This window comes from Polypterus senegalus, chromosome 3, assembly GCF_016835505.1.
Source record: "Polypterus senegalus isolate Bchr_013 chromosome 3, ASM1683550v1, whole genome shotgun sequence".
Lineage (NCBI taxonomy): Eukaryota > Metazoa > Chordata > Cladistia > Polypteriformes > Polypteridae > Polypterus > Polypterus senegalus.
Window position 1 is genome coordinate 75,732,965 of NC_053156.1, and position 26,899 is coordinate 75,759,863.

Below are 26,899 nucleotides of genomic sequence, written 5' to 3' on the forward strand. Positions count from 1 at the left end.
CTAATTGAGAATCTTGTTAGAGCAAAAGCTGACAGTAGCAAAACCTGACATGTCATAAAATTATGATGTGTTATTAAAATAACCTAAATTTAAACGTAAGTATCCAATACGTAGTGTAAAATACTTGACATTCAATAATATTTTGGATGGTCGGGTAGTGTACTGTTTAGCATAGCACCCTTACAGTTTCAAGAGGCTGGAGTTAAGAAAGTCCCAGCTAGGATTACTTTCTATGCACAGTTTGCATTTTATCAATGTGCCTGCTAGGTAGGTTTGGTGTGGTGGTGGAAACTGCATTATATATTTTGAGCATAATGTCCCTTTACCTATATTCAGTACTTTTTATGATATAACCCTACATTTTATTTGCTTTTTTGATAACTTTAGCACCTTGCTTAGACAGTAAAAACTTTGTGTCAACATAAACCCCTAATACTTTTTAGAAGCTGTTTCCTGTATGACACTTTCTCCCTTCTTGTATTTATAACTGATGTTCCTTTTGCCCATGTGTTGCACTTTGCACTTTTCTAAATTGAACTTCACTTTCTAGGTGTTCATCCAGTTCTGAAGATTATTCTGAAGTCTTTTTAAATTCTTTTTGCTGCCTCCTCACTGTCTCCAATTTTAGTGTCATCTGTGAATTTCTCAAATTAATAACTCTACTAGATTCAATGTAATTAATAAAAATCATGAAAAAGTAACAGTTTAAAGAGAGACCCCCTAAGGAATTTGACTGATAATCTCATTCCATGTGGAGCATTCTACTGTTATCTCTATTGTTGTCTGCTACCAATTAAATATCTAGAGATCCTGTTTTGTAGGTTATACCTACAGCTATGATTTGGTACTGTATCAAAGGATTTTTGAAAGTCTAAGTAAATTATGTCATATGCTTTGGCTTTGTCAACTACTGCCTTTTCAAAAAATCTAAAAGATTGGTTTAGCAGGACCTTCCTCTCATAGACCTATGCTGGCTGTTATTTGGTACTGTACATTATATTAATTTAGATCTCCTTCTTCTTTGGGCTGCTCCTGTTAGGAGTTGCCTTCTGCATCTTGCTCTGTTACACCCATACCCTGCATGTCCTCCTTCACCACATTCATAAACCTTCTTTTATGTCTTCCTGTTTTCCTCTTGCCTGACAGCTCTATACTTAGAATCCTTTTCCTAATATATACCCAGCATCTCTTCTCTGCACATGTACAAACCATCGCAATCTCGCTTTCTGAATTTATCTCCAAACTTTCCAACCTGTGCTTACCCTCTAATGTATTCATTCCTAATCTTATCCATCCTCATTACACCCAATGTAAATCTTAATATCTTTAACTCTGCCATCCGCAGCTCTGTCTCCTGTTTTTTGGTCAGTACCACCGTCTCTAACCCATATAACACAGCTGGTCTCACTACCACCCTGTAGACTTTCCCTTTCACTCTTGCTGATACCTGTCTGTCACAAATTACTCCTGACACTCTTCTCCACCCATTTCACCCTGCCTGCACTCTCGTTTTCACTTCTCTCCCACAATCCCCTTTACTCTGTACTGTTGACCCCAAGTATTTAAACTCATCCACCTTCGTCATCTCTTTTCCCTGCAACCTCACAATTCTACTGACCTTCCTCTCATTCACACACATGTACTCTGTCTTGTTCCTATTGACCTTCATTCCTCTCCTCTCTAGAGTATATCTCCACGGTCTTCTCAACCTACTCTCTACTCTCACTACAGATCACAATGTCATCAGCAAACATCATAGTCCAAGGGGACTCCTGTCTAATCTTGTCTCTCAACATTGAAAATAAGAAAGTGCTGTCACACACATGTGCATGGGAGGCAGCTAAAGGGCTTGAGTAAGGGCAATTCCGAATCAGACCGGGATGTGGCAGAGTGCACTGACCTATTTTCTCCCTTTCCTGCAGACCATTCACAAGAGATTCCACCTGGCCTTCTTGAAGTCACTTCCGGGTCCGAGCCTGTGAAAGAAGACCTTGCCGGCTCCGGTCCCTGTGATATCACACCGGGCTCAAGCCTATGGCTGAACACCCTTATGAGTCCGACCCCTTTGACCTCACTTCCTGTCTTCCCCTTTAAAAGCCTCCACCTTTTCCCTATTCCCTCATTTCTGTTTTGGACTCGGTTTTGTGCACATCAGTGCTGTATCCATTTAAAGCAACTTTGCAGCCAGGAAACCAATTATACGGGTCGTTGCCCCCAAAACTTTGTATGACTCTGTCTCGAGTATATATATATATCATTGCGTACACAAAGCTTCAGTTAGTAGCACACATTATCTGTGTGATGAAGCAGCTGTGAAGGACTGGCTCATTCCACCATTGTTTGATGTTGCAACTTCAGACACAAATAGAATGCCTATTTCTTTGCTATCTCTGTGCAGGTGCTTTGCATTTTTTTCCTTCCATGAAGATGATAGAAATTCCTCTTTCCTTATAATTATTATTTCACAGGGTTGTATGTGTTTTTTTTCTTTTGGGGGTTCCTTTAAGGCTTGTTTTGACTAGTAAGGGCAGCACACTTCTAATTATGCATGCGAAATAGACATGTGTTGCTGTGCTGCTAGTGTATATTTACTAGTATTATAATGTGGCAGTACAGGTATCTAAAGATGTACATTCTGTGCTTCCATTCAAGTTATCTATTTTATATTTGTCCTAACATTTCAAACAATTAAAAAAAATGATTGCACTGCTAGACATATAAGGGTACAGTACATATCTAAATTATAATGCAAACTGTATATGCACTTAACAGCTATAATAAACAGATATGTTTCAGATATATGTATGTAATGTGGACTTCTCTTTTTACTAAGAAAAAAGAACATTGTACTGTATAACATTTTGCCATCAGTCTCATAGCGTATCAGGCGCCAACTCCTTACATTCAGTCTTGCTCACTTACATCTCCTGTGTGCGGTTCATTTTTAACTCCTATTTTCGTAAAAGCAAGTGCATCATGACCCTTAAATGCCACAAGCATAAAAAAGGGTGAGATGAACAGTGAAGCAGGTTGGATGGTCTGACCTGGCAAAGGAAAGAAGGCAGCCAGTGCTGTGTGGAGACTCGGGAGGACAATGATTCCCCTTGACGATGAACACAATGAGAGTTGTTTCTTAAAGAGACATTAAATGGTCCTTTCAAGGACCTTTAAACAGATGCTTATGTTGGTGTGTCTATCTGCCACTCATGATCTGGCTCACAGGAAAACCTTTTAATTCTTACAGCTAGCCATTACAACAACATCAGGATCACAACAAAAGGAACTTGAAAGACATGTGTTTTGTTCATCCCAAGTCCTAGAATACCCAGATGCAACATTAACATTTGTGTTTGAAGCTTATGCCTAGAATATTGGATACTGCACCATAGTGTTACAAATGTTCCAGATGTTGTAAAATCGATTTTGCCACTGACTGGAGAGGGCTGATCATCACATTGTGAACTATCATGTACTTGAAAACAGACAGACAAGTAAATGTCCAACAGTCATGCTGAGGATTTTTCAGCTGCTTCAGATGTGTTATTTTTATTCATTGCTGAAGTGACTGAGAAGAAATAAGAACCAGATTACATAATAGCGGCTTATTTGTCTGAAAGCCTACTCTCAAATATGACAGGAAAGACTGTGTAAAGGCAATTGAGGTAAATAATTGTGCCAGAAAATAAAATTAGAGCTCTGTTTATATGCCTCAAGGCCAGAAGGAAATGTCTTCAAAACTCCAGGACCGAGTTTGAGAATCCCTGGTTTAGATCATTAAGGAATTCACTTTGCTTTAGGTGGGTGTTTGTAGTGTGCAACTGCAGATTTGAGCATGCTGGCCTAAATGAAAATCAGATTTTCAGTGCCAAAATAAGAGGGGAATGCAAGCATTGTTTTATAATAATTGTATTCATATACACCTGTAATATTTTTTTGATACATAGTGGATTTGTTTTGTGTCTAAGTGAACCTGTAAATTAAGTGGGAGTGTTGAGAACAGTAATTGACAGGTGCAAAAGTAAAAATACAGCCAGCTAAGTTCTTGGTTTCTGTGTATCTGGTCTATTGGCCAAAAAGGGGAAATGAAGGGAGTGGAGCAATCATGCATATGTGCTGTAAAAGAGCTTAGTGGCTGAATCTGCACCACAGTATTTTTTCTCTTTTGCTTGCTAATGAGATAAAAATAAAAACAGTGCTGTTTAAGAACACATTAATGTTTTTGGAGAATCCATCATGTCAAAAGCTACTTTGCTTCAAAATGAATGAATCACAGGCTGACCTGGGCCACATGTTTGCAAGTGACATCTTGGATGACTTGTGCATTAATGTAAGGTAACTGGTTACATTTAACAGAAGCAGCTTCATTCTCGCTAGGTGCCATTATTGCAATACAAATGAAGTCAATTGCTCTGATTAAGTTATGAGAACCATGCACTGCTGCAAATGACCTTTTTATTTTGACAAATGTGTTTTTTTTTATATGTACACCCTTACCATATCAAAAAGGATGTCTTGCCAGTTAGTTAATGATGGTGAAGCCTGGCTGAGATACTGTTGACCTGTCAGCCAATATAAACTGATGAAAAAAAACAAAAAAGTTCTTCAGTGCAAGTATGTATTATTGGCCCTCTTAAAATGGAACTAAAATACAATCTGTACATAATATTCATCATTTTTCAGGTGCAATATGTTTATCACATCAACTCAAATTGTAGTAATGGCACAGTGATATTAATTATTATGTGTGCAAGTAGTCATTTAGCTGCATTTCCTTCCTTGATCGATGATGTTGTCATTTTTCCAGTGAAAAGTTGTTTATGCATGGACAAGAGATGCCATAAATATATGTATATGTATGTAAGTTCCATACGTACACTTCAAGTTTATGTCTTATTCTGTGTACATAAGCTTTATTAATGAGGCCCCTGGAGGAGAGAGAGAGAGGTAGTAATTTACATTTGGGTATGAACATACAACAACCTCAATGATGTTGATTAGAATGGATTTTCTAGGTGACAAAAATATGCAAATATGATCAGGTGCAAGCTAGAGGTGAAAGGCAGCAATTCATACTTGATTACACAGAAAAATATAATTAATTAAATGTTTACAATAATATATTTGCAGTGCAGCTATTTAGGAAAAGTCAATGACAGACAGAAGCCTTACATGATTACTTATAAAATAATTAAAAATGTAAAAACACAGCACAAATTTTCTTTTATAGATGGAAAATGATGACAAAATACTGAATACCACATGCCTTGACTGACAAGTAGTCAGGAACTAGCATAAAAACAGTAAACAACATGATTGCAGTCATGAAAATCAAGCAAGAAATTGTCTAGAATGCAAATGGTATCATGGTAATGTTACTGAATACAATGATAAAATTTAAAACAAAAAAAAACACTGCACAATTTGTGTAAAAATTAAACATAGTGTGACTGACAAGGTATTATATTAACACATTTTTATATGTGCATCTTTGTATGTATTTTGTGTTTTTTATTTGAGGATTTTTGAGGTTTATTTTTCATTTTGATTTAGTTTTGTAAAGTTAACTTTTTGTTCACATCTTTTTTCCTTTGTTTACACAAGTTACAACTGTCACATGACCACGTTCGTTCCTTCGATGATGTCACAAGGGTGATGCTATAAATCTGCAACAGTCACTACTGTGGATACTCAATGTGCTGAAAGTTGTCTTCGGGTTCTGTTACATCTAAGTGCTTTTGTAGTGTGACAGGTGTCTGGTCACACTTACGGGTAATCTAACTTAGACACCATTTAAATATCCAACTACGCCACCCAGTTTTATTAAGAGACTGGGAACTCCTGAAATTTACCAATAATAGCACACAGGTTTCTTTAAATTGGGCAGTGAGTAAACACACAATGAAAGACACAATAGTAATTTCAAGAAAAGCAACAGTAACATCTATTACACCTGACAATAATAAGTACATTTAAAAGATAAATGAACATAAACAAAATCTAACAATATCAAGAACGAATTTCCTTTTTTTAAAAGGAAAACACACAGTCCACACTCTAAAAGTCCATTAAAAATAGAATTGGAGGATACAATCTTTAGTAGTGCAGAGTCCAGTTTGTACACTGTGCTACCCCAACAATTAATCGTCCAACTGTCCACCGATGCAGCGTCTCCTCGCCGTTCTTTTTCTCCATTCTGGGCTCCTTGTGTTGCTGTGACCTAGTCACGCCTCACTTCTCGTCTGCCAGCTTTGCTCGGTCCTTTCATGCAGCTTCCTTCTCTCGCTGGACCCACAACCGTCTTCGTGTAGAGCTGTCTCTTCCTCCTTCGGGGTAAGTGTTGCTGTCCGTGTTCCTCATGTCGCACCAGCCACGTACCCCAGTCTGCAAGTGAGCCCCTGTGCTCTCTGCGAGTCTTGGCAGCGTTCTCAGTGGACTGTCCCTCTTTTGCCTTCTCCTTCCCAGAAGCTTAAATCTCCTTCAGTCCCTGCAATTATCAGTTCTGGACAATCGGATTAAACAATGGCACACCTAAATTTCCTAGGTTTAACAATTAATGAAAACACAAGTTAACAAAATGTATTGTTACCAACCATCAATGAGTACAGATATGCTGATTAGAAACCAATATTGTCAGACATGTAATCTCCAAGTCAGGTAGATACAAACATCCTCCAAGGAAGGAGCAGGTCTGTTATCACAACTTTGTATTGTTTGTATACTCAACCAGTCAAAGTTCAAAGAGGTGACTCTTTTGCAAGACAGCAAATACCTACATCCTGTAGACAGCCATCACAAAAATCAGTTACAGGATAACCCAGGAAATTTGCCTTTTAACTTCTCACCTCAGTCCAAACAATGGGTGCCTATTGCCTGTTCATCTGCTGGGTTTTAAATGTAATATTTACATGTTTCTTTTCCTAAGAGAGAATTGGAATGACCCAGTGTACAAAAATGTCCCCCTCTGACAGTTGTGCTTTAGTACCAGACTAGAATGTTCCTAAAACATGAGTAGTGACACAATTCATTGTTTTTTAAGTACAGTGGGGAACAGCCCGGACACAGACAGGCAGACACCGATGGTTTACACTCAAGCATATGTTTATTTGGCATTTCTGTATACAAAGTAGCACGCACAACCCAGTACTCCCGCACTACCCTTTGTCAATGCCTCTCCTTCTGATTGCCTCCACTCCTCTCCTCCAGGCTTCGTCCTCTTACACCCGACTGCAGCTAACGAATGGAGGGAGGCGGCCCCTTTTATGTTCACCCGGACATGCTCCAGGTGTCTCCCGAGGAACTTCCGCCAGCACTTCCTGGTGTGGTGGAAGTGCCGGCTGAGCACCCGGAAGCACTCCGAGTGTCCCTGGTATTCCTCCCCCCAGCACCTCCGGGTGTGGCGGAAGTGCTGATGTCCAGGGCTTCTCAGGCATCCGGGCGTCCCTTGGCGGTGACTACTGGCCCCTATAGGGTTGAGCTTCTGTGCTCTGTTCCCGTGGTCCCCATACCAACCAGGCCGGTTTCCCTCTCGTGGTCCGGACGAGGTGTAATCCCTATTCCGGTCCTTCAGGGTGTCCCTGCTGGGTGCTGCTCCCAGCTGCTCGCCACAGTGCATACAGCAGTGTTTGTGGGTTTTCAGCCAAGAGGATGTTCCATTGAAAGTGCTGGTTAAAAAGAAAAAAAAATTTTTTAAAGCAGTTTTATAGGAACTCTTTCTTTTACAGGAACCTAACCACTTCCTGAAAGAGAAGCAGCTTTTCATCTAGAAAAAATCATTCTAATGTTGTTGTGCACACATGTGCCTCAGTCATATAGTGACAGCTATTGAGGAAGATGTGAAGTATGCACATATCTTGCAATTAGGTGAGATGAACTGAACAATAGTTACAGGTAAACATTTAGTTTTTAACCAAGCTGATGTTTAATAAGTTTAGTACAGATGTTTTAACATGCAGGGACCATTCACACTTGAGAATTGTATATTTCCAGGGTTTGTTTGGAATTTTCAAGATTTTTATGCTTTTTTTGCCATTTTCAGGAGTTTTTCACATATTTTCAATGAATTGTTTTGCAGGAAAGTGATTGCAGGAAAATGACTGACAGCACTTCCTCTTACCATTTTATGGGTTATGAGGTGAGGTCTCCAGCTGTGTTGGGCAGAATACTCTAAAAATTATTTAGATGCTGCATATGGAATAAACAATCCTTAATGTATTCAAATTTGTATTCTGAATGGATACTCAAAATTATGCTGAATACTTTATGAATACTTTTCAGATACTTTTATAAATTAATTTATAGGCCACTTCATAAAAATGGTATAACAAGTTAAATGTTTAAATTAAATTGTGAAATGAAAATGCAGTCCAACCTCACATAAAAAAGAAACTCCTGAAACCATTTACAAATAAAAGCTGAACACTTGAAAAAAAAAGTCTGTAGCTCAGAGTGTGTTTAAACTATTTCACATTCTTGAGTTGTCCTGCTTTTAGGAAACAAACTTAACAAACAATATTATTAAAATTAAGGTTATGCATTTTCCACATGGCATACTTAAACTTAACTAGCCTGCCAACTAAATCATTCACAAAAATATTGATAATTATATAAGGTTGTATACAGCTGGGGGCACAAACTTCCTGGGAATGGGCATTTAGTGATTGCAGCGTGTCATTTAAACAGAATCTATAAAGATATAAAATAAATGGTGGTACTGTTACTTGTATTCTGTTACAGCTCAACCCTGGTTTTCAGAAGGTCTTCTATGACTTTAGTGCTTTAATCCCGGTGATCACAGTACTGAAAAGGAGGTGTTGTCAGCGCTATGAGAGCAGATACCAGGTTTACCCTGTTCTGTGGGAAATTGAGGAATATACATGGGTGTGGATAATCACATACTTCGGTATGTAATAGTATAACTTGTTCCCTGCACATCCACACACACTTAATGTGTACCACATCTCTCATGTTCTTCTATCATAAAGATCATGTTAATGTTCAATTCTGTTGACACATTGTCACATATAGAAAATGTTATGCATGTACAGGATATGCAATTTGAATCTAAAATATATTTTATCTAAATTAAAATTGTTATTAATATTTATGTTTAACCTTTAAAAGAAAATGCAAAGTTCATTTTTATTTTTTATCTTGTAATTGGTCATCAATACTTTCAAGTATTTCCTCAGTTGAATTATACCATGTTTCATCATTTTGCGGTTATACCCCAGGGTTTACATTAAAGGTGTAAAGGGTAATTGAAAAACAAGTACAAATGTCACTTTCTGTTTCCTGCATGTTTGCAATTAACAAATTGCTTCTTTACCAAAACATCACAAGAAGATATACTTTGATATTACTAAGTAAAACCTATTTCTGAAAAATATGGGACTACAAGAATTTCAACAGCAGTATTGTGGTCAGAAAGAAAATATAACCTGTTCCAAGAAATACACATCACTTCTTCCTAATGTAATACTTTATTTTATCTACACAATTGCAATTTCCTTAACTACTCTTGGAAACTTGCTAGTGACCATTTCAATTTCTCATTTCCAGCAGCTTCATACCCCAACAAATATTCTTGTGCTATCAATGGCAGTCACTGATTTACTGACTGGACTATTTATTATGCCAATCGAAATGGTGAAGACGTTGGAAAATTGCTGGTACTTTGGAACTGTAATCTGCATGGTTGAAAAGTTTATTTATTCTTCATTAACAAGTATTTCTACTGTTCATGTTTTATTTCTTGCTGTTGACCGCTATTATGCTGTGAACTATCCTCTGCTTTATCCAACAAAAATGACTATTAATATAGCATGGATATTTGCTTTAATAAGCTGGCTTTGGCCCATTCTGGAGTATGCTCTGTACTACATTTTTATTATTAATATACTGGATAGTTTGCAAAATGACTGCTATCAGCTATGTAGATTTTTGATAAACCTGATATCAACACTCACTGATTTTCTTTTTTCTTTTCTCATGCCTTGCTTAGTTATGCTAGTGCTATATGGCAAAATCTTTATTATTGTGAAACAACATGTAAAAGCAATTGAGAATGTAAAAGATGGAAAACAAAGTGAAAAAAAGAATGTGAATGGATATCAAAATAAACAACATAAAGCTACTAAAACAATTGCTATTGTAATTTTCACATTTATATTATGTTTGTTACCTGTATATATTATAATTATTATGGAACTTTTTAACAGTTATCCCAAAATTTTATATGATTTATTTAATGTGATTGCATTTTTAAATTGTGGTCTTAATCCTGTCATATATGGCTTGTTTTACCCATGGTTTAGAAAAGCCTTTAAATTAATTTTGTCTTTTAGAGTTTTTACAGCAGATTCATCTTTAACAACTCTTATGTGAGAAAAACATTAATAAAGGTAATATTACAGTTGAGGAAACAAATAGGTAAATCATAATTTTATATTTAAAGAAGATCACTAAGAACACAATGTTTTGGCTATTCACCTTTTATCAGGTGTGTATTAAGCTTGGATCAAAATGTAAATACAGTATAGTAGTCTAAGTTCATCCTGAGTAATGGAATCAGTAATACTAGACAAATGATTTTATTTATTTATATAGATAAAACTTTTGCCAACTGCTCCCACAATCACAAAATCGAGTACAAGTTTATATGGCTGTATGTTGTTTCTCTGTTTCTATGCTATGTGAACAAAAACTTTTAAATTATAAATGCACACTTAGTTTGCCTTTTTGTGTAATTTGGTCTCTGCCAGGTTAAGTGTTTTGTTCTGGGTCACAAAATGAGATGAGATCAAATTTCTGTGGTTAATAGAAAAGTTGATAAATATTAAATAATAAATAAGCAGTTTCAATTAAGGTCATGTAGTGTTTCAAATAGTCTATTTTACTAGTCTAGCCAATTTAATCGTATGCAGATTTATTTTTATACACAAAAATGTTTCATTTCAAAACTATGTAAATAAAAGTGTTATTTTTAAAAGGCAGGGTAAATTAAACTTGTAAACTTGTATAAATTGCCAAAGTACAAAATACCTGTAAGACTTTTACCTATTGGCGATTATTTACATATGTTGGCTGTTTCCTTCATTTTCTTTGTATGACAGATGGCAGATTAGTATTAAGTCAGTACTCCACAAAACAGTACTGTATTTTGGCCATACTTTATGTGTGAGACTTTTAATGAAATGAATTATCATTACCTTTACTAAAAACTCATAATGTTTAAAATTATAGTTTTATAATACCCGACAGCACTGTAAATGGTTGTTTTAAACTGCTTTACTATAATTAAGGAATCCACAATTATAGATTTGGTGACTTTTTTATTTTTAAAGGAGACGTGTGAAAAAAATTGCACTTTAATATCAATTGAAAATTATGTGCATGTTGAAAATTAAAAATGATGAAACTTACAATTTTAAACTTTTAGATACAAATAAAATTATTGTAATTTTCAGTAGATAAGGAAGGTAAACCCACTCTCATAGTGTGGATTTTGGATGACCTTATTTAGAAAATGATGAATGGAGACTGAATATTAAAATAAAATTACCAGTGATATTCACATTCATTTATTTTTGCATTGCTGTCTTTATTGAGCATTTGAACAAGACAGTAATGCAGTAACATTACACATTGCAACGTTACATTACATAAATCATTTTAAAATACAAACTGCCTCCCTAGACTCATTGTTCAGGATCATTTATTATCCTTTTCATGGAAAATGTCTGGCTTGACTTCACTATAGTTTTGCATTTTTCTATCATAATAAGCATACATTTTAATATGTATATTCTGTGTTATGCTTACTTACCAGGATTGTTAGTCAGTTTTCATTTTCAGTATGATTTTAATGGGTGTAATGCAAAAAATCTCAATCAAACAGTACTGTGAGGCTTTTGAGAATTCTTTGTATGTGTTCTTTTTAAAATATTCTGCAGTAACCACATTTCTTGTTTATTAAGTGAAAAATGAAAAACATTAGTCAACAAACAGTTATACTGTATTTTTTAAACATATACAGTATGTTTCAAAGGAGCATATTCAGTGCAACATTAATTTCCAGGCATTTTTCAGTCAGTTCAATTTTCAAATGTTATAGGGAAAATAATGTAGAAATATCAATATTAGTGATATTCTTTGTTAGTGCTGTTTTGTTTAAATGCTATGTTCTGTACAATAAACCAATTTAATTGCATGTCATCACTAATATTATTTCGAAAAGTCTGCTAAATATCTAAATTAACTGAATTAAACTTTAAAAATGATATATAATCTATTTGATTTGCACAGATGACTTTGTGGAATTTTTCACTGACAAAGCATTGTTTACCTGGTAACATGCAATAAATAAAAACGTGTTTTAATTAGTAATCTAGAAATAATTGATTTTAAAAGTGTTCCCCTTCTTTTGTACACACTTGGACATTAATGGATGTTTCTGTCATAAATGGGCTTGTCAATATGCAGACGCTATAATGTGACAAGGCTTGGAGAGTACAGGCAAAAGGTTATAAATAAAATGTTTTAACTTTAACTTGCTTTTTATGATGTTCATAATCATTTTGATTTTCAGTATGTTTTGCCAGGTGTTTTAGTTATTTACTCCATTATTTACTAATGAATATATTAGTGGGTCTGATGCTGAAGTAGCTGCAGTCTTTTATCATTCAGTGCTTGCTCCATCCACTGTTAATTATCATTATTTGGGTACAAATAAAGAATCAAAATGCACAGAAAAAAACAACCTAATAGAAAAACAACAAAAGAGGGTTAATCATTTAAAGCTAGAACAAAAATAAGGATATTTCCAAATGTCTTATAAATGAAATAATAATATGGCTGTGCTTTTCTGAATGCAGAATAAAAGAAGAGAAAAAGTCCAGTTTATTAAACAATAAGATTAATTATGGGGAAAATGACTCACTGATTGTGATACTGGTTGGAACAAAAACCTGCAACCTACATGGGGTATGCAGGGCTGAGTCTAAGCATAGGTCCCCAAACATGTCCTATAACTTAACTGCAGTTCTGGCCTGTGCCACCACAGAGTCATCTGCCCAAATGCTGGCTGCTCTTGTTGTTATCCATACACATCTGACCAGCTCATCACTAGAGTATCTGAACATAATCCTTACCCTTCTTTTTACCACCTTGAACTCTTCTACCACAGGCGAGAATGGGAGCTGGATATGATCTGATCTAATGTAGCAACCTACTAAAATTAAACTAGGAGGAACTCTTAAGACACATTTGGAGGTGCTTATTTACTCTTCTTTTCACACTTTTCAAAGAAGCATTAGTATTTTGTATACTGTCATTAGCCATTTCATTCTAGGTAGCAGTCAGTGTTGGGAGGACTTGAATTTACCGGGAAGTCCCGATCTTTCGATCATCCTCAGTCAATTATATACTTGCTTTTATATGTTAGTAGAGTTGTTTCTATTGATGATAGAGTCATCATACTATTTCCCCTGGTATTTGATTTGATTTTTCTAAATTGACCTTACCCTGAACTTGGAGCCTGAACTTTTCAGCCACTGTCCCCTTCCTTATCACCATGCTACTTGATTTCTTAGGCCTGAATGCCTTTCTTGACTATGATGCTAAGTCTCCCATCATCTGTGTAAACATTCAAAGCACTATACTCAAAAAGAGGTCTTTCTACCAAAATAAAATCTCCAATCCTAAACAAATTATATAGAAAGAAACTATAAAGTACAAGCCATATGCAGATTAAAGAAGAACTAAGAAAAGTGCAATGTGACCTTGGCGGTGGTCAAAGGCAGAGGCTGTAGAGGACTGAGACCCAGAAACATAAACTGACTCTTTGAATGTGGAATGTTACCTCTCTTAGGAGGAAGGAGCCAGAGTTGGTGGGTGAGTAGGAAAGATATCAACTAGATATAGTTGGGCTCACATCCACTCACTCACTTGCTCCTGGTACCAAACCCCTTGAAGGAGACTGGACTATCCCTTACTTTAGAGTAAAACATCGGGTGGGACTGGGCTTCAAATTGAGTTCCTGCCTCGTCGATGCCCTGTTGGGGTTTGTCTCAGAGAACAGGAGGGCTGCTCAATTGAGGCTGATAGTCGCAGGGCATAGAACTCTGACTACCATATGTGCCTTTGCACCAAATCTAAGTTCAGAGAATGGTGCCTTCCTGGAGTCACTGGAGAGAATTTTGGAAAGGGTCCCAGTTGGGAATTCCATAATTCCAAAATTTTGTCATTGGTCTTCTGTGCTATGCATGGTTTGTCCATAATGACACCATCTTTGAACATTAGGTGGCTCATAAGTGTACATGGTACATGAGCACCTTAGGAAAAAGATCTATGATCAATTTTATAATTGTATCATCTGATTTGCAGCCGTATGGTCTGGACACTTAGGTGAAGAGAGTGGCATAGTTGTCAACTGATCACCACCTGATGGTGAGTTGGGTCAGATGGCTGGGGAGGCACGTAAACAGACCTGGAAAGCCAAATCAAGTAGTGAAGGTGGTCTGGAAACATTTGGGAGAGGCTTCTATCCAGAAGACATTAAATTCCAACCTCTGAAAGAGCTTTTACCATATCCCGGAGGAGGCTAGGTTCAGTGTCCAAATGGGCCTTGTTCAAAGCCTCCATTGTGAAATGGCCGCAAAGAGCTGCGGCCTGATGGCTATAGGTGCCTCTTGATGTAGCAACCCAAGGATCCAATGGTGGACACCAGAGGTGTAGGATGCCTTTAGGGTAAAAAATTAGATCTTCTGTGTATGGTTAGCACGGGAGACTCCCAAAGCAGCAGAGAGGTGTTGACAGGTCAAAAGAGCTGCAGTCCGGGTGTGAGAGGAGTTCAGAGGGACCATAGAAAGTGACTATTGATTGGCTCAAAGTAGTTCTGGCAAACAATCAGGTGATTCAGAAAGGGCAGGCAGGGATTCACTCAGGCTGTTCTCAGCAAGGGTGAAGAAGTGCTTACCTGGACTGAGGATGTTGTTTGGCAGTGGAAGGAACACTTTGAGGAGCTCCTAAACCCAATGGATGCCCTCTGTGGTGGAGGCACAGCCAGAAGATGATGCGGGATCAATGGCCATTTCATTGAGGGAAGTCACTGAGGTAGTTAACACTAGAATTCCTAAAGTCTATGAAAAACGTGTAATCCCAGTGCACATGCTTCCGTTAGGTCAGATTATCTCAGGTTACAACGTGAGTTACCACAGCTATGCTGATGACACACAGCTGTACTTATCAATAGCACCTGATGACTCTGACTCTTTCGATACATTAACACAATGTCTTACTGGAATTTCTGAATGGATGAATAGTAATTTTCTCAAACTAAATAAAGAGAAAACTGAAATTTTAGTAATTGGCAATAATGGATTCAATGAGGTTATCAGAAATAAACTTTATGCACTAGGATTAAAGGTTAAGACGGAAGTAAAACATTTAGGGGTAACCGTCAACTGTAATCTGAATTTTAAATCGCATATTCATCAGACCACTAGGACAGCATTTTTTCACTAAGAAACATAGCAAAAGTTAGACCTCTTATATCATTGAAAGATGCTGAGAAATTAATTCATGCTTTTGTTTTCAGTAGACTAGATTACTGTAACGCACTCCTCTCAGGACTACCCAAAAAAGACATAAATCACTTGCAACAAGTGCAGAATGCAGCTGCTAGAATCCTAACTGGGAAAAGAAAATCCGAACACATTTCTCCAGTTTTGATGTCACTACACAGGTTGCCTGTGTCATTCAGGATTGACTTTAAAATACTGCTTATGGTTTATAAAGCCTTAAATAATCTCGCTCCATCTTATATATCGGAATGCCTGACACGTTATATTCCAAATCGTAACCTTAGATCTTCAAATGAGTGTCTTCTTATAATTCCAAAAGCTAAACTTAAAAGAAGTGGTGAGGCGGCCTTCTGCTGTTATGCACCTAAAATATGGAATAGCCTGCCAATAGGAATTCGCCAGGCAAATACAGTAGAGCACTTTAAAACACTGCTGAAAACACATTACTTTAACATGGCCTTTTTATAACTTCACTTTAACTTAATACTGATACTCTGTATGTTCAATTCTTCATAATAACTATTCACAGTGGCTCCAAAATCCATACTGACTCCTACTCTCTTCTGTTTCTTTTTCCGGTTTCTTTCTGGTGGCGGCCTGAGCCACCACCACCTACCCAAAGCATCATGATGCACCAACATTGATGGACTGAAAGCCAGAAGTCTACGTGACCATCATCATCAAGTCCTTCCATGAAAACCCTAAATACAAAGAGGACTGTTTGACTTATGTTAGGTAGATTGCCCAGAGGGGACTGGGCGGTCTCGTGGTCTGGAACCCCTACAGATTTTATTTTTTTTCTCCAGCTTTTGGAGTTTTTTTTTGTTTTTTCTGTCCACCCTGGCCATCGGACCTTACTTATTCTATGTTAATTAATGTTGACTTATGTTTATTTTTTATTGTGTCTTCTATTTTTCTATTCATTTTGTAAAGCACTTTGAGCTACATTTTTTTGTATGAATATGTGCTATATAAATAAATGTTGATTGATTGACCTCTCCATCAGTGTCTTTTATTTTGTAAATATGTCGATGAGCACAAGCAGCAAGCAGTCTGCTGTCCTATCCCCCACCTTGACGGAGCTCAGCTCAGGCAAAAAGTTCTCCCAGCTCAAGCCAAGGCTCCTTATCTGCATGTGAGGTGAGGTGCCTGGAGTTGTATAGGGTAAATAATACAGCATATCGTTATTTGGAATACATGCATTTCATATGTGTTCGTGTCTACAAAGGTCTGGGTAAGTGTAGGACAAAAGGAAATGTGGGAAATACAAGAAATGCTGAACACATACCTAAAACAGAAACTTTTTCCATGTTATACTAATAATGACCTGAAGTGTATAATGTGTGAAGACTTTAATCCAAATATCAAATAAACATGTGCGCTTTTATTCAAGGATATAGCCAAAGAAAAAAAAAAAGCATTTGATATACATGTGGCTCTCAAAGAGTTAAAAACTGAAGCTCAAATGTCATTCAACAGGGAGTTTACATGTATTCTTGAATTGTGTGGAGTTCAGAACTGCTGCCTTATAACCCAAAGGTCCTGGGTTTGTGACAGGGTGCTCCGCGTTTTGAGTAATGAGCTACTATTATTATTATTTCTACAATATAATAAAAACATACATTTGATTTGAGTCTGTAATACCTGGTGTAAATTTTGGCTACTTGTATAACTTAGCGCTTTTGTTTTTATTATTTAATTTTATTCTCTCAGTGATGTTCACGTGGCACAAAGAACTTGCCTCTCCCTCTCCTAGTTGATGGCATTTATCTCCATTCTTTTCACAAGAGCAGCACTGTGGCTGATGCCTGCTTGGAACTATTTGTTGTACCAGCAATCAACGATACAATGTCCCGTGACCGCTATCAGACTGGTCAAAGGCTTTCACTGGCTAATACACGGCTCCACCACAATGCAACTCTGGCACCATAAGTAAAATGGGACTTCCACCTGCAGCTAAAGTCACTTCAGTACGCAAACAATTCGCCACACTGCTAAATGAATAAGGGATCAGCTCCTCCCTTTAACAGGGTTCTCATCTTTTGAATTATTATATGGACGACAACCCCGGGGCATATTGGATATTTTGAAAGAAGAATAGGAAGGAAAGGCTCTTCCCTCTACAAACATATTGGAATGTACTGCGCAGTTACCTGATCGATTTGGAATGATTCGGCCCATACTAAAAAGTCACATGGAAGAGGCGCAAGCAGCACAGGCCCACTATTATGACTGTGGTACAGTATGACTCTCTGAGAATTCCATCTGTGGGATTGTGTCATGGTCTTAGTTTCTACCTTCCATTCTAAATTGCTAACCTGTTTCTCCGAATTGAAATTGCATCTTGGAGAAAGGGTCCAGTCTGACATCAAGGGGCAGGGTTTCTTACTAGCTCGTCAAATCTCTGGGTGATGATGTTTCTGCTTGCGACAGGAATCTCCCCTTCCCCCTCTTGGTCTTCCATATCTCTCTCTGACAGCTGATCACATGGTGTGGAAACAGCTTGAGATGGGTCATTCCCATTTAAAACTAGGCCTAAATTATTTTTTGGAGTAGTCAGTACTAAAGCACAGTTATTGTCAGACCAGTCCCACACCAGTATCACTGGAAAAGGTGGATTTGGGAGGACCACCACAGGGAATTTTTTTAGCAATCCTCCATTGCTGATGAAGCATAGGGCAGTTTTATATTGTCGTATTTCTCAGTGTATACAAGTTATACTGGTCTTTACTTTCACTCACTGTCATGGTAGTACATATTGGCGATCAACAATTGAAATGTTGCTGCCAGAATCAAAGAGTGCTTCAAGTTTAAATCCAGTTACAACCACTACTCCTGTATGTGATATTGTCAGGGCGTTTGTAAGTGCACACAACCCTCCCCTCTCTCTCCACCTGCATTCCTCTCCATTCCTGAGTAAGTTGCGCATCCACGGTTCCGGGGACTTCGGAACAGGCTCCGGCTTGTAAGGGACAGACAGATTTTGTGGAACGTAATCTCCAAGGTGTCCGCTAGAGAACCGTTCTACTATGCCAGATTGCAAGGCTGTCCTAGATGATTCAGTGAGCTCTATGAGTTCATCCATATTTTGAAAGTCTCCCCAGACCACCCGGGTGAAATTTTTGGGAAGGGTCTTGATTAACAGAAAGCAGGCTAGCTGCTGTGCCATCTGGATGGTGGTATATTCAAATGGCCTTGGCCATAGTGCCATCTTTTTCCAAAGAGCAAAGGCTTGCTTCTGGGTTGGTCGCTCTGGGTCAAATATCCACTTCTTTATTTTTTTCACCTGCTGGTCTGGGAATGCCCCATATTTAGCTAGGGTCTTGACCCTAGTGGGGGGTGGCAGATCTCTCCTCTGAGAGCACATAATAAGCCCCCTTCGCTTTCCCCATAGGGACCAGCCCACTTCTGTGTGTCTCTCCCACACACTACCTTGGTTTCTTTGATACCCTGGTTATGTAGATTGGGAGAAACCCCCCACTTGGAAACTCTGCCCTAGTACTGGTTATCTGTCAGGTCCTGTCCCTGTTTCTTCTGGGCTTCTTGCATCCTTTCAACTACGCCACTGTCACAAGAATAGCCTAAAGACATCAAAAAGGTTTGGGGCAGTCACCAGTATATTGTGTCCTGGCTGTAAAATACATAAAAAGATTGTTTGATGTTCACAGTTCTGAGTTCAAACCAGAACTGACTTATGGTTGCAAAGATGGTTGCTTTAAAGGCCATGGCAGGAAGTGACATCATCAGTGGGGCCGGAACTGCAAGTGATGTCATCAGTGGGGCCTGAACTGTACGGGATTTCCCATTGATGGTCTGCAGAGGATTAACAGAGACAGTTAGTTCACCTTGCCACCCCCTGGTCTGATGTGGAACTACTATTATTCAGGTCCTTTAGCTGCCTCCCAATTGCACGTGTGTGACAGCACCTAAAAATAAGAAGCATTTGATCTGTAACAGTTTTGCTACCTGTAAAAGACATCACTGAAGGCATATCAGCAGACACACAAATGCTGGTGAATAATGTCTGCTGGGTATCTTGATTTTTTTGTTATTCAGTTTCATCTATACTAATAAAAGGCAAAGCCCTCACTGACTGACTGACTGAATGACTCACTCACTGACTGACTGACTCACTCATCACTAATTCTCCAAATTCCCGTATAGGTAGAAGGCTGAAATTTGGCAGGCTTCATTTCAAAATTCTATGCGTAATGGTCATAACTGGAACCTATTTTCGTCCATATACTGTAATAAACGGCAGCTCCATAGCCACGGGAGGCAGAGTTTCTTATTAAAGCATTTAACCAATCACATTTCAGCCATCATTTGTTGCCAGGCAGAGAGGCTTTCACAATCCGTTGCGAAGGCACTCTTACACAGAATAAATGTCGATTAACCTGTTGCTTCAACCAGTCAGATTATGAGTTGGTGTCAGTAGGGCCCTTTAGCAGGCGTATGGCAAAGTCACCATATTCAGACCCATTGATTGGATAGAAGCCGATATGAGTAACTCTACGAGGCCACTGAACGCACCGCAAACGCTCCGAGCGAAAGATCATCGCGCGCACTACGGCCAACTCCATGGCAGGATTCTGGACAATATTATTTGCCAGACACAGACTAGATTTTAAGACCACGCAAACCTGATGTTTGTCATGCTCCTCGAGCCCCAGAAGTTTCGGGAATACAAGAAAAATTCACACATGCACTTTAACACAAGAGCCACGGAGCTGTTTTTGATCTGTCTCGCTAAAAACAGAACTGACTGTAATGTATGCCATGGATGATTTTGCAGGAAAATCTCCCACTGATCTCCTTGACTTCCTTCATCAGAAAAATCTGAAAGAGAGCATGGGGCAGCTGTTCACATTGGTATATTTGGCGGTGAGCATTCCGTGTACACTGCTTCTGTCGAATGGACATTTTAGCCCTAAAGCAAATTCAAACTTATGCCAGAAATATGACAGTGCAGGTTCGACTTTCAGCATTAGCTTCGATGGCAATAGAAAGGGACGTATTGATGAAACTGAACCACACGGATAATCCGTGCGACAGAGTAATTGAACTGTTTTGAGGAAAGAGAGAAGGATGGATTTTGTTTACAAATAATCCGAATTTTTGGTGAGTAAAATGTTGCAATTTTCCTAAATAATATTGCAAGTTTATGAGTTATTATTGATGTTTTTTATGTGTGTCGCGGCTGTGGCTGCAGTAGAAAGGAACTTGTTCACTCCTGGTTTGTCTATTCAATAAAGGAATTTATTGTGGCTACAGGAGTTATCTTATATATATACTAGAAAATACCAGCCTCAGCGGAGAAGTAGTGTGTTAAAGAAGCAATGAAAAGAAAAGGAAACATTTTGAAAATAACGTAACATGATTGTCAATGTAATTGTTTTGTCACTGTTGTGAGTGATGAGTGTTGTTGTCATATATATATATATATATATACATACATATACATACACACACATATATACACACAAATACATATATATATATACATACACACACATATATAAACATATATATACATATACATACATATCTACATATATACACACACAGCTATTTCAGATCAGTGCAATACGCTGCTTGTTAAAACGGATAACTCCGCTCTTACGTGCAAGTCTGCGTGGATATTATGAACTATCGATTTGTTCAAGTTCTATTTAAATTTTAAATAGAAGGAATTTTTATTTAGTCGACAGAAATATCTTTGGTAGGAATGGTAAAACAGACAGGAATATTATTCTGAATAAATCAACTCAAACCTTAAACAACTTATAATATTTTGCTCTCCATAAAAATATATCCTGTCTAAATTATACAAGTTAGAAATAAAGTAAACGTTAAAAGAACAAACATTCAAATTTCTTTACTCTTATGTAATTTTATATAAAAATAAACTTAGATTTTAAATATCCCAAAAGATTTTGCTCTCCATAAAAATATATCCTGTCAAAATTATACAAATTCAAATATGAACATGCTGCATAACAAAACCTGGAAATATAAATAAAATGTGTTCCTTTCAGCAATAACAAATCAAATCATTCAGTTGTCTTTGCTCATATGTCATTTTAGAGCTGGACGCCTGGCATCTTTTTGGCAACAGGTTCGTTTATGTTTGGTGTGAGGTTCTGTGTTGTGGAGATTCTCAGGATGGATTGCAGGTGCTCATCAGTGAGGCGACTCCTGTGTGCTGTTTTGTTAGTCTTTATCACTGAGAAGAGCTTCTCACACAGATATGTGCTACCAAACATGCACAAGGTTCGAGCCGCATGTAGACGGACTTTTTGTTCTTCAAAGTCACCAAAGCGCCGTGCAAACTCAGTGCAGTGCGCTCAGTTTATCAGCAAAGTGCGTGTTTGGGAACACCGTAGTGACGACTTGGTTTAACATTACTTGGCAACAGGGAAAGTGGGCAAGGTGCACTGGTGCATTTGTGTCTCCCATAAAAGCAGCTTCACTTGAAATCACTTTGTGATTGTGCACGGGTAAAACGTCCGCTGAAGTGTCAGATTCTTATTTAATTATTCTGCTTTCTGTATCTTCTGCATTGCATTCAGGTTACCCTGATGTTTTGTCTCATAGTGCCGTCTTAGATTAAATTCTGTAATTACAGCCACATTAGCTCCACAAATGAGACACACGGGTTCAGTAAACATATACTCAGCCTCCCATCGGTTTTAAAGGCTCTATTTTCAGAATCAACTTTTCTCTCAGCATCGTGTGAGCTAGCTTCGCAATAACTTGCAGCATCATAAGCTAGACTTGATTAACGCGTAAGTGTTCGCAAGGCAGCTGAAGCGCTGCATTATGGGATCTGTAGTTTATTGTGTTACCAGCGCTTCATATACCGGGCCATTAATAACAATAATACAGTATATAAAATGATCTCGGGCGGATATAATTACACGCCGGGCGGATGTGGCCCGTGGCCCTTGAGTTTGACACATATGGACTAAATAGAACTTGAAAAGATATATTTTTCAAATGTGATCGCGCAATTCAGATAGAGTTGACGCCAAGACTACAGCCTGCATGCCTCAATAAGTCATCCTCCCTCGCTCTTACTTTTTTACCGTTCATCTAATGAATACGCTGAGTATGGCTTTACCAAAACAATCATTGATGGCGAATAAAGTATCCATTATTCGAGTATGTAGATCGGGATATATATATACATATATATATACCCGCGATCGCAGCGAGAAGTAGTGTGTTAAAAAGCTAGAAAAGAAAAGGGAACATTTTAAAAATAACGTAACATGACTGTCAATATACAGTATTTGTTTTGTGAGTGTTACTGAGTGTTGCTGTCATCAAGGATTTGATTATCATTATTTCTTTCAATCAGGTTCGTATTTGTAGGATGTGTTGTGTTCAAGTTACATTCCGTGTTTGTCAATCGTTGTAAAGATGACAGGTTTCATTCATCGATTCGTTTCTTACTGCATCAATAAACAGCTCGTCTTCTTCTTTATCTGAGACCTGACACACTGCATGCACGGGTTTTTTACACTGTCTTCCTTTAGCGGGACATTGACTTTTTCCACCGTGTGCTTTGTTTCCGCAGTAGCTGGATTTATGAATATGCTTATCAGACGCTTCATATTTTTGCTGCCTTTTCAATTGTGTAATTCGGTTTTGTTCAGCGCTTTTGGAACTGTTGCTTTTATCTGTGCACTGCGCCAGTTCACGTGAGCCGCTCGTGTACATGCATCGAAGGTTCCCAGCTGTGCTGGTGCCATCTCGTGCTATGTCCATGGCTGTATTTAATGTTACCTTAGTCCTGGCACTTAAAACTTTCTCTCGCAGTTTCGCTGAGTTTGTGTCAAACACCACCCTGACCATCTCATCTTCCTCTCCATAAGCACAGTCCTTCACCCGTGAATATTTAGTGGCAGTTTGCTATTGGATTGCCGCTGACGGACGGCCTTATATGGGCAGGCACTAAATTACAAACGCCAGCGCAGCCTGTCTATGAACTTAATTTAAAGTGTAGGTTTACATCGTGCTTTGTTTCAAGTAGCAGAACTCATGAATATGGTTGTATATGTCACTCGCCGCTTCTTATTGTTTCGCTGCCTTCTCAATTATATAATGCATGTTTTCTTCAGCGCTTTTGGAGGTCTTCCTGGTTTTCTATGTACTGCGTGATTACGTGGGAGGCGTGATGATGTCACACGAAACTCCGCCCCCACAGCGTTCAAGCTCATCTCCATTACAGTAAATGGAGAAAAACAGCTTCCAGTTATGACCATTACGCGTAGAATTTCGATATAAAACCTGCCCAACTTTTGTAAGGAAGCTGTAAGGAATGAACCTGCCAAATTTCAGCCTTCCACCCACACGGGAAGTTGGAGAATTAGTGATGAGTGAGTGAGTGAGTGAGTGAGTGAGGGCTTTGCCTTTTATTAGTATATATATATATATATATATATATATATATATATATATATATATATATATTGTAAACGCTGGCCGGACACAAACAGTTCACCCAACACACAGTTTATTTACAATATTTACAAGTTTGTAGTGCATCAACCCCAGTGCCTCTTGCACCGATTCCCCCAAAGTCCAGGGCTCACAGTCTCTGTGCCTTCTCTTCCTGGCCGCCTCCAGTCCTCTCCCCAGCTCACTCGCTACCTCCCGACATCCACCAATGACTGGAGGGAGGCGGCCCCTTTTAAGGTAACCTGGATGGGCTCCAGCTGCTTCCAGGCAATTAGTCCTGGCCACACCCCTGTGTGGCGGAAGTGCCGGCTGCGCACCCGGAAGCCGTCCGGGTGTCCGCTGTCGTCTTCCTCCCGGCACTTCCTGGTGTGGCGGAAGTGCCGGGCTCCCGGGATAATAAGGCACTGGGGCTCCAGCCCCGGCCGGGGACCACATGGGATAAACCGGCATCGGGGCACCGCCTGGCGGTGGCCACGGGTCCCTACAGGGCTGGGCTTCCAAGCCTAAGCGTTTTCCTTCGGAGTCCGTTAAAGGACCCTTTTGTCATGTCAAGTGTGGTCAGATATTGAGCTTGTCCAAGCCTCTCGAGGAGGTCGTCCACGCGTGGTATTGGATAGGCATCAAATTAGACCTGGTTAAGTCGACGGAAGTCATTGCAGAACCTCCAACTCCCGTCAGGCTTACCGACGAGCACAATGGGACTGGACCAGGGACTAAAACTTTCCTCAATTACACCTAGTTCCAGCATGCGCTTGATCTCAAGCTCCACTTCAGCCTTTTTTGCCTCGGGAAGACGATACGGGCATTCTCGGACAATAACCCCGGGCTCTGTCACGATGTTGTGCTCAATCAGAGAGGTCCTTCCGGGATTCTCACTGACTACCTACCGAACGGTCCGGATAACTGTTTACAGCTCCTGCCGCTGTCTGGGACTTAAGTCTGTGCAAAAGTTAAGGTCGTGTGTGTGAGCGAAGAGTGAGCGGGGCTGGCCGGAGGAGGGAGTGGGGACCCTGTCCTTCCACTGTTTCAGCAGGTTCACATGATAAACCCACTCCTTCGGCCGACGATTGGGTTGACTCACCAAATAGTCGACCAGTCCCTTCCTCTCCTTAACTTCGTAGGGGCCCTGCCAGTGGGCAAGCAAGTTAGAGTGGGAGGTAGGCACTAGGACCATGACCCGATCTCCCGGGCGGAACTCCCGAAGAGACGTGCCGTGGTTGTAGTACCGGGCCTGTGCTGCTTGAGCCTCCTCCATGTGACTTTTAAGGAGAGGCCGAATCTTTCCAAATCTATCGCGTAACTGCGCGATATACTCCAGTATGTTTGTAGAGGGAAGAGCCTCTTCTTCCCAGCCTTCTTTCAAAATATCTAATATGCCCCGAGGTTGTCGCCCATACAGTAGTTCAAAAGGGGAGAACCCCGTGGAGGCTTGTGGGACTTCCCGATAGGCAAAAAGGACGAGGGGTAGGAGCTGATCCCAGTTCCTTCCATCCTCGCTGACCACCTTGCTCAGCATTTGCTTGAGAGTTTGATTAAACCTCTCTGCTAATCCATCAGTTTGAGGATGATACATCGAGGTCTTTAAATGCTTTATTTTCAGTAACCTGGCAGTCTCCTTGAACGTCTCCGAGGTGAAAGGGGGTCCCCTGGTCTGTCAAGACTTCCTTGGGGATCCCCACGCGCGCGAATACCCCTAGTAATTCCCGTGCGATGGCTTTAGAGGTAGCTGAGCACAACGGAACAGCTTCGAGGTATCGTGTAGCATAATCCACGAGGACTAAAATGTACTTGTGTCCTCAGGCTGAGGGCTCTAGAGGTCCCACCAGGTCGACCCCGATTCTGTGAAAGGGAACGTCAATCAGTGGAATAGGAACGAGAGGAGCATGGTCCCTCCTAGGAATTTGTCGCAGTTGACAATCCGGGCAGGAAGCGCAAAAGCAATGAACCTCCTCATTAATTCCTGGCCAGCTTGATCCGCTCCAGAGTTTTCTCGGTGCCCAAGTGGCCACCTAGGAGGTGGGCGTGTGCTAGTTCGCAGACCTGCCGCCGGAAGGTACGCGGAATTAGCAGCAGCTTTCTCTCCTGCCCGTCATGCATCGCTACACGGTAAAGAAGGTCGTTGTCTAACACAAAGTGAGGGCCCTGTGGCATCGACTGATCAGTGCGCTGGCCATTGACAAGGACCACTGCATTTTTTACAAACTTCAGGGAGTCGTCGTTCCATTGCTCCTTCTAAAAGAAGCCGGCGTTTCTTTAAATTAGAACCGCAACACGGAGAGAGGGTCAGCGTCAACCTCCCTGGGCGTGGTTTCCTCCCGGCCCGGGAGTTGTCACGTCACTTAGGGCGACCGCTTCATCTCTCTCTGCCGGCTGATTACACTGCGTGGAGGCAGCTTGAGACGGTTCATCTCCGTCCATAACGAGGCTCAAATTAACCCCGGGAGTGGTATGTGTCTCACCGCTTTTAATTTTAGACCAGTCCCGCCCTAGTATCACTGGGTGTGGAGGATCTGGTAGGACAGCTACGGTGAGTTTATGAACTGACCCTCCGTAACTGATGACAAAAGCAGCAGACCTGTACCAGCGGATTTCTCCATGGACACAGGTTATACCGGTCTTAAATTTTAGCCACTGTTGCGGTTGCACAAAGCGCACAAATAAGAGGGAGTGCAGTGAGTGTGTACGCCTGATGAGCCCAGAATTAGGGCGAAACACGTGTCGCGTACTCTTTGCATTATTTGACAGAAAAACTATTTCAACCATTCTATGATCTTCTTCTCGCAACTGAAAGAGGGCACCGTGGCGGACGTTAGCCGACTTGCTGACCAACCACGAGTGTTACCTGGTAGGTA

The 26,899-nt window shown here is 39.6% G+C and overlaps 1 protein-coding gene across 1 annotated transcript in view; it reads right to left on the reverse strand.

Moving 5' to 3' along the window:
* Positions 1 to 26,899, reverse strand: part of LOC120526552 (trace amine-associated receptor 8b-like) — a 37,342-nt gene that overhangs the window by 4,508 nt on the left and 5,935 nt on the right. The window lies entirely within an intron of this gene.